This window comes from Macaca fascicularis, chromosome 3 (genome assembly GCF_037993035.2).
Source record: "Macaca fascicularis isolate 582-1 chromosome 3, T2T-MFA8v1.1".
In the NCBI taxonomy this organism is placed as follows: Eukaryota; Metazoa; Chordata; class Mammalia; order Primates; family Cercopithecidae; genus Macaca; species Macaca fascicularis.
This window is the reverse complement of record NC_088377.1, coordinates 129,210,212-129,219,657: the sequence shown is the minus strand read 5'-3', so window position 1 is coordinate 129,219,657 and position 9,446 is coordinate 129,210,212.

The window sequence follows — 9,446 nt, the reverse complement described above, 5'->3', positions numbered from 1 at the left end:
GGCACCTCACCCTGCTCCGGGGCCACGTCCTGGGGACTCCGACAGCTCCAAATAAGCCCTCAGGGACTGGGGTTGTGAAAAGCGAGATCGTGAAGACGCTGGCCTTATACCGAAGGGTGGGACGGTGAGGTCAGCCCCGTCCCACTCCTACTAAAATCGACCTGACAGGTATTAATATGCCACCATAAAGTTAACAAAAGTTGGTGATTAAGTATGCTGGGTTTTACGGAAACAGATTTTCCAAAATAAATGTAAATGTTGTAGGACCTCGCGAGCCATTTGAGGCAGCATTCCCCAAGGACGGCACTTTGAAGGTTTAGCGGCCAGAAAGATTCTGAAGCTGAGTTCTGTCCTGCCGTCACAACCTTCGCTCCTATGGCTTCACAGAAGCGTCTCCCATGACTACCAAATTTAACTCCTTCCAGATCACCCATGGGAGCACCTGACCAGATTTATTTAATCAATGTTAAGAACTAGGTTTTGTGCTCAGCTATGGTATAGAGCAGCGAATGAGACAAAACTGCAAGGCCCTGGGGGAATGATTAGGAATAGCCAGTGAAAGGGAAATTAATGAAGTGTGTAAGTATATTAATCAAGAAGTATATCCTTTCCCTTGAGGTAGAATGTAATATATCACCCTCCGCCCCCCCGAAGCCTGGGTTAAGAGAGAACATTAACTGCTTATTTCTCCTCTATGCATGGAGAGTCTTATCTGTGTTCCATCGTTTCACATTCCTTGAGGCACAGCGAGTTCTTGCTTCCCTCCCTAGCGCTGCTGTAAAGTCACAAAACTGGTAAGTGTTACAAAAGCAGGTATTCCCAAGGATGTAAGGTGTAACAAATGTAAAACAGTAACTGCCTTTGTTCTTGCTTCTGCAAGTACGCTTCCTGCAGCACGTAACTCCCGCCACAAACTGCTTAAAAGGTGATTGATCCCTTTATTCCGGGCTCAGACTTTCTGGACCCTAGTCCGACTGAGCCGGTGATCACCTTAATAATAAAGGCTCTCCTGAACTCTGCTCGGTCTCTCCCGTCTATGATTTATCCCGCAACACTAGTTGCCTGCGGAACACCTCTACCTAGAGAGCTAACACTTATCTCCGGTCAGTAAATGCAAAACTAAACCCGTTGTCTCCTCCTACCAACTTGTCCCTCCTATAATGCCTGTGATTAAAAGGCATCACTATGGCTGGGCGCGGTGGCTCACGCCTGTAATCCCAGCACTTTGGGAGGCCGAGGCGGGCGGATCACGAGGTCAGGAGATCGAGACTATGGTGAAATCCCGTCTCTACTAAAAATACAAAAAAAATTAGCCGGGCGCGGTGGCGGGCGCCTGTAGTAGTCCCAGCTACTCAGGAGGCTGAGGCAGGAGAATGGCGTGAACCCGGAGGCGGAGCTTGCAGTGAGCCGAGATTGCGCCACTGCACTCCAGCCTGGGCGACAGAGCAAGACTCCGTCGAAAAAAAAAAAAAGAAAAAAAAAAGGCATCACTGTGCACACTGTTGCCCTCCTCCATGCTTCATCTAATTAGTCATAAGATCATATAATTCTACCGTCTTAAAAGTTGCACCCTTCCGGGCGGGCCCGGTGATTCACGCCTGTCCCAGCACTTTGGGAGGCCGAGGCGGGCGGATCACGAGGTCAGGAGATCGAGACCACGGTGAAACCCCGTCTCTACTAAAAATACAAAAAATCAGCGGGGTGCGGTGGCGGGCGCCTGTAGTAGTCCCAGTTACTCAGGAGGTTGAGGCAGGAGAATGGCGTGAACCCGGGAGGCGGAGCTTGCAGTGAGCCAAGATTGTGCCACTGCACTCCAGCCTGGGCGACAGAGCAAGACTCTGTCTCAAAAAAAAAAAAAAAGAAAAAAAAAAGGCATCGCTGTGCACACTGTTGCCCTCCTCCATGCTTCATCTAATCAATCATCAGATCATATAATTCTACCGTCTTAAAAGTTGCACCCTTATGGGCAGGCGCGGTGATTCACGCCTGTAATCCCTGCACTTTGGAGGGCTGAGGCGGGTGGATCACCCGAGGTCAGGAGTTCGAGACCAGCCTGGCCAACATGATGAAACCTCGTCTCTACTAAAAATACAAAATATTAGCCGGGCATGGTGGTGGGCGCCGTTCATCCCAGCTACTCAGGAGGCTGAGGCAGGAGAATCGCTTGAACCCGGGAGGCAAAGGTTGCAGTGAGCTGAGATCACGTCACTGTACTCCAGCCTGGGCAACAAGAGCAAAACTCTGTATCAAAAAAAAAAAAGAAAGAAAGAAAAGAAACTGTGATATATATATATAGAATGGAATGCTACACAGTCACAAAAAGGAATGAATTATTGGCATTTTCAGCAACCTGGATGGGATTGAAGACTATTATCCTAAGTGAAGTAACTCAGGAATGGAAAACAAAACATCATATGTTCTCACTCATAAGTGGGAGCTAAGCTATGAGGACGCAAATGACCCAATGGACTATGGGGACTCAGGGAAAGGGTGGAAGGGGGTGAGGGATAAAAAAGACTACAAATTGGGTTCAGTGTATACTACTTGGTGATGGTTGCGCCAAAATCTCACAAATCACCACTAAAGAACTTACCCATGTAACCAAATACCACGTTTCCTAAAACCCTATGGAAATAAAAAATTAAATTAAAAAAAAAAACTCAACAGTTTTCTATTAAGCCAGGTGTAAAAGGGATTTACAACAATCTAAAACAATGCCATTCTTCTCACTAATCTTTTGTTTTTGAAAATACAGCTATAGGCCAGGTGCGGTGGCTGACTTCTGTAATCCCACTACTTTGGGAGGCCCAGGTGGGCAGATCACAAGGTTAGGAGTTTGAGACCAGCCTGACTAACATGGTGAAACCCCATCTCTACTAAAAATACAAAAATTAGATAGGCGTGGTGGCACGTGCCTGTGATGCCAGCTACTCAGGAGGCTGAGGCAGGAGAATTGCTTGAACTCAAGAGGTGGAGGTTGCAGTGAGCTGAGATTGCACCACTGCACTCCAGCCTGAGCGACAGAGCAAGACTGTCTCAAAAAAAAGAAAAGAAAATATAGCTGTATTCGTGAAATGACATTATTTATGTAAACATAGATTATTTTCAATAAATTTATATTTTTATTGATTTTAGTTTGTAATACTGTATTGATAGACATAATCCATTTTAAAAAATGGCTCTCTAGGGTTCTTAATAATTTATTATTTTAAGTCCTAATGTAACCACCCAAGGGGTTCACCTTGCCCGCTACCTAGAGAGAGCCGATTCATCAAGGCAGGGAAATTGCAATAGAGAAAGTAATTCACGCAGAGCCAGCTGTGTGGGAGACTGGAGTTTTATTATTACTCAAATCAGTCTCCCTGAGCATTCAGAGAGCAGAGTTTTTAAGTATAACTTGCTGGGCAGGGATAGGGGGTAGCCAGTGACACACGTGTGGTGATTGGTCAGGGATGAAATCATAGGGAGTTGAAGCTGTCTTCTTGCCCTCAGTTCCTGAGAGGAGGCCACAAGATCAGATAAGCCAGTTTATTAGTCTGGGTGGTGCCAGGTGATCCATCAAGTGCAGAGTCTGCAAAATATCTCAAACACTGATCTTAGGAGCAGTTTAGGGAGGGTCAGAATCTTACAGCCTCCAGAGGCAGGAGAATGGCCTGAACCCAGGAGGAGGAGCTGGCAGTGAGCCAAGATCTTGCCACTGCACTCCAGCCTGGGCGACAGAGCTAGACTCCATCTCAAAAAAAGAAAAAAGAAGAAGAAAAAAAAAAATCTTACAGCCTCCAGCTGCATGACTCCTAAATCATAATTTTTAATCCTGTGGCTAATGTTAGTATAGTTCCCAGGCAAGAAGGAGCTCTGTTTTGAGAAAGGGCTGTTACCATCTTTGTTTAAACTATAAACTGCAAACTTAAGTTAGTTTCTCCCAAAGTTCATTCAGCCTACACCCAGGAATGAACAAAGACAGCTTGGAGGTTAGAACAAGATGGAGTCGGAGTCTGGCTGGGCATGGTGATTCACACCTGTAATTTCAGCACTTTGGGAGGCCAAGGTGGGTGGATCACCTAAGGTCAGGAGTTTGAAACCAGTCTGGTCAACATGGGGAAACCCCATCTCTTCTAAAAATACAAAAATTAGCCGAGCGTGGTCGTGGGCACCTGTAATCCCAGCTACTGAAGAGGCTGAGGCAGAAAAATCGCTTGAACCTGGGAGGCGGAGGTTGCAGTGAGCTGAGATAGCGCCACTGCACTCCAGCCTGGGTGACAGAGTGAGACTGTGCCTCAAAAAAAAAATAAAAATAAAAAAAGAAGCAAGATGGAGTTGGTTAAGTTAAATCTCTTTCACTGTCTCAGTCATAATTCTGCAAAGGCGGTTTCAGGTTCCCTTCATAGACACAGAGCAGTTGTCCTGTCTGAAGTTTACCTCTGTGCTGCTCCTCAGTGAATGGGCTTTCTTTAATCCCTCCCACTTAAAAAAAAAAAAAAAACAGTCCCATTCCCCTTTAGGAAAATTGTAATGCCTACCCACAGGGATTGGTCTCCCTCTGGCATCCACAGCTCACCCCACAACCCTCCAATCCCCAACTCTATCTTTCACCAGCAGAGCAATTCATAAGACACAATTATGCAAAACATAATAAATCTGATTTTTTTTCCGTAGGAAAAAATCAGGTTCAGGAAAAGTGTCCCATTTGGCACCTCAAGTCTAGGTCCCTCAAGTCTCTACAACAGTATGCAAAGAAAATTTTCATCTTAATTATATTTATAGTTTTCTGGTAACTTACTGAACCAAGCACACACACACTTTCCAAGGACAAACATTTCTCAGTGCTGGGACAATGCAAATTCAGGTAAGGGAAGACAAACATTTTCCTAAGCACAGATAAATCTACACAGATTTTCCTACTCTTAACAGAATGGGCCAGGCATGGTAGCTCACGCCTTTAATCCCAGCACTTCGGGAGGCCAAGGCGGTGGATGACAAGGTCAGGAGTTCGAGACCAGCCTGGCCAGAATGGTGAAACCCCCTCTCCACTAAAACTACAAAAAAAAAATTAACCGGGCATGGTGGCGTGTGCTTGTAGTCCCAGCTACTTGGGAAGGTGAGGCAGGAGAATTACTTGAAGCCAGGAGGTGGAGGTTGCAGTGAGCCGAGATTGTGCTACTGCACTCCAGCCTGGGCAACAGAGTGAGACTCTGTCTCAAAAAACAAACAAACAAAAAACAATGGGACTGTACAGGATTATGCTGAGAGAATCAGTTTTCCTATTATTCATTCTCTGGATTTCAGACTATGCCAGCTAGAGCATTTGAAACAACACGATCAATGGGACTGTCTACTGCTGGTGGATACTTTTCAGTGACACAAAAGATCTGGCAGTAGCTTTGAAATTATTGCTTTTCTTTACAATAGGTCAGAGTAAATTATCACTTTTTTTTAATTAATTGCTTGTAATTTGTGTCATATCTAAGAACCACTGCCTAACCCAAAATTTATACCTATGTTTTCTTCTAAAAGTTTTATGACTTTAGCTTTTCTATTTTGGACTTTAATCCATTTTGAGTTTTGTATGTGGTGTGAGGTAGGGGTCCAAATTTATTATTTTGCTGGTGGATCTAGTTGTTCCAGCACCATTTGTTGAAAATACTGTTTTTCCCCTAATGAATCATCCGACACCTTGTTAAAAATTGATTAACTGGGCCAGGTGTGGTATCTCACACCTGTTATCCCAGCACTTTGGGAGGCTGAGGCAGGCAGATCACAAGATCAGGAGATTGAGACCACCCTGGCTAACATGGTGATACCCCATCTCTACTAAAAATACAAAAAAAAAAAATGCCAGGCATGGTGGTGGGCACCTGGAGTCCCAACTACTCGGGAGGCTGAGTCAGGAAAATGGCGTGAACCTGGGAGGTGAAGCTTGCAGTGAGCTGAGATCACATGACTGCACTACAGCCTGGGTGACAGAGCAAGACTCCATCTAAAAAAAAAAAAAAAAAGAAATTGATGAACTGTATATGATATAGGGTTTATTTTTGGCCTCTCAATTCTATTCTGTTGATCTACATGTCTATCCTTATGCCAGAACTACACTGTCTTGATTACTGCAGATTTGTATTAAGTTTGAAAGTGAGATCCCAGCACTTTGGGAGGCCAATGCAGGCAGATCACATGAGCCCAGGAGTTCGAGACCAGCTTGGGCAACACAGTGAAACCCCATCTCTAAAAAAATACCAAAACATTAGACAGGCACGGTGGTGTGGGCATGTAGTCCCAGCTACTTGGGAGGCTGAGGTGGGAAGATTGCCTGAGCCCCAGAGGTTGAGGCTGCAGTGAGCTGTGATTGTGCCACTGCACTCCCGCTTGGGCAGCAGAGTGAGGCCCTGTCTCATTTAAAAAAAAAAAAAAAAAAAAAAAAAGACAGAAGGAAAGTGAGAAGTATGAGTTCTCCAACTTTGTTAATCATTTTCAAGATTGTTTTGACTACTTTGGGTCCCTTTAGGTTTATTTCATTTTAGGATCAGTTTGTCAATTTCTGCAATGAAGTCAGCTGGACACTTTTTTCTTTCTGTTTTTTTTCTTTTTGTTTTATTTTGTTTGTTTTTCAGACGGAGATCTCACTCTGTCGCCCAGGCCGGAGCAGTGGCACAATCTTGGCTCACTGCAACTTCCACCTCCTGGGCTCAAGAGATCCTCCTGCCTCAGCTTCCCAAGTAGCTAGGACTACAGGCATGCGCCACCATGCCTGGCTAATTTTTGTATTTTTAGTAGAGATGGGATCTCACCATGTTGGCCAGGCTGGTCTCAAACTCCTGACCTCAGATGATCCACCCATCTTAGCCTCCCAAAGTGCTGGGATTACAGGAGTAAGCTACCGCACCTGGCCTATTTTCCAATATTTTTAAAAAGATTTTTGGGCTGGGCGCGGTGGCTCATGCCTATAATCCCAGCACTTTGGGAAGCCAAGGGGTGGATCGCCTGAGGTCAGTCTGGCCAACATAGTGAAACTCCAACTCTACTAAAAATACAAAAAATTAGCTGGGCATGGTGGCAGTTGCCTGTAATCCCAGTTACTCTGGAGGCTGAGGCAGGAGAATCGCTTGAACCCGGGAGGCGGAGGTTGCAGTGAGCCGAGATCACGCCATTGCACTCCAGTCTGGGCAATAAGAGCAAAGCCCATCTCGAAAAAAAAAAAAATTGGATCAGAGGATGATATGGTTAGATCAATGTTTTTAGAAGGTAAGTCTCGTAGCAATGTACAGTGTGGTCTGGGTGAGACTATAGGCTAGGATATTTGTTAAAAGGTGTAGAATTGTAGCAATTTAGCAAGACTTGATAAGAACTGACACTTTGATGGTTCTGATGTTACCCAGCTTTCTTCTTTTCTCTCTGTCTCTCTCTCTTACTTCATATCAAAGCTTCACCCAGAACATTTTCTAGTCTTTATAATTTCATTTTTGAAGGAATAGTAGAGAAACCAGTTCATGTCACTTAAATTTTTTTAGGTCTTAAGTTTGCTCATTTGTGAAATGAGAAGATAGACTTCACTAGACAATTTCCAAGGTCCTTCACACTTTAATGTTCTATGGAAGTACCTTGCCTCCAGTGGAAAACATTAACAACAACCATCATTAAGCCAACATAAACCCACAGGTACTCTTATCCCTACTGCAAGAAGTTTTAAAATAGGAAGGATTAGAGACACAGGCTGTATAGTTGTTAAACCAATATGTTATGTTGCACTTCCAAAATGGCAACAAAATATACACTTTAAATTTTAACCTGCAAAATAAATTTCTTTCTTTAACATGGTCTCACATAGAAAATTATTTTTTAAGGTAACAAAAACTGCACTATGTCCACAATATTCTTTTTTTTTTTTTTTTTTTTTTTGAGACAGAGTCTTGCTCTGTTGCCCAGGCTGGAGTGCAGTGGTGCCATCTCGGCTCACTGCAAGCTCCACCTCCTGGGTTCATGCCATTCTCCTGCCTCAGCCTCCCGAGTAGCTGGGACTACAAGCACCCACCACCACACCTGGCTATTTTTTTGTATTTTTAGTAGAGACGGGGTTTCACCGTGTTAGCCAGGATGGTCGATCTCCTGACCTCATGATCCACCCATCTCGGCCTCCCAAAGTGCTGGGATTGCAGGCATGAGCCACCATGCCTGGCCTCCACAATATTCTTAACCACTTGTATTAGGTCTCTTTCCATTCAAAGTTACGGAAACCCAGGTCACACTCCTTAAGTGGGTGAAAAGTAAAAAGTGCAGAAGTAAAATAAGCTTCAGATATGGGGATTGAGGATCAGACAATATAAACAAGGTTCTGTCTCTCTCACGCCATCCAGCTCTCGGCAGACTACTACACACTGTGCATGATATATCAAGACTCCAAGACTCATAACCTACCCGCAAGAAGAGTGCATCTTCCCTGGTAGCTCTGCAAAAAGATCCAAGGGAAACTGTTAATGGCCTGGCTTGAGTCAAATGACTTTCCCTGAGTCAAAATCAATCATTGTGGTTACATGAGTAGAAGACATTGATGTTAGTGCTGGAGTCGGGGAAGAGATTTACACGACAAGGTCAGCTCCACATTGAAATAAGTGCAATGCATTCCCCCTATGAAAGAGGTTTTCTGATAGCGGAAGAAGGGGAGAGGCTCACGTGACAGACAAGACAACAGATGGCCACTCTGTCAATCCTGTCTGGACACTCAACTAAAGGATTACTGCCCCTGGCCCTAGTTTGTGTTTAACAAAGCTATCCCCTTCCTAATGAAGAAAAAGTAGGAATGGTATATTTATTTCTGTTTTTAAGCCAGCATCTAAAAAGAAACTGTTCTGCTTTCTAACTCCAGTGAAAATCACTAGTAATGTTGCTACCTATAAATCGTGGGTTGTATAAAAGCACTATATAACAGAAAAATTTTAACATAATTATTTTCAGGCTGGGCATGGTGGCTCACGCCTGTAATCTCAGCACTTTGGGAGGCCCAGGCAGGCAGATCACAAGGTCAGGAGATGGAGACCATCCTGCCCAACATGGTGAAATCCCGTCTCCACTAAAAATACAAAAATTAGCCCAGCGTAGTGGTGGGCACCTGTAGTCCCAGCTACTCGGGAGGCTGAGGCAGGAGAATCACTTGAACACAGGAGGCAGAGGTTGCAGTGAGCCGAGATCACACCACTGCACTCCAGCCTGGGCAACAAGAGCAAAAACTCCATCTCAAAAATAAAAGGAATAATTTTCAAATTCACGCCACTGCACTCCAGCCTGGCCAACAAGAGCAAAACTTCATCTCAGGGGAAAAAAAAAAAAAAAAAAGCGATTATTTTCAAATTCAACATCACTGTAGTAAGACAACAGAGCAAACACACAACACAGTGTCTGTAATATTTTATTATGATAACATTAGAGTGGTAGTTATAAGTTGTCATCATCTCTTAAGA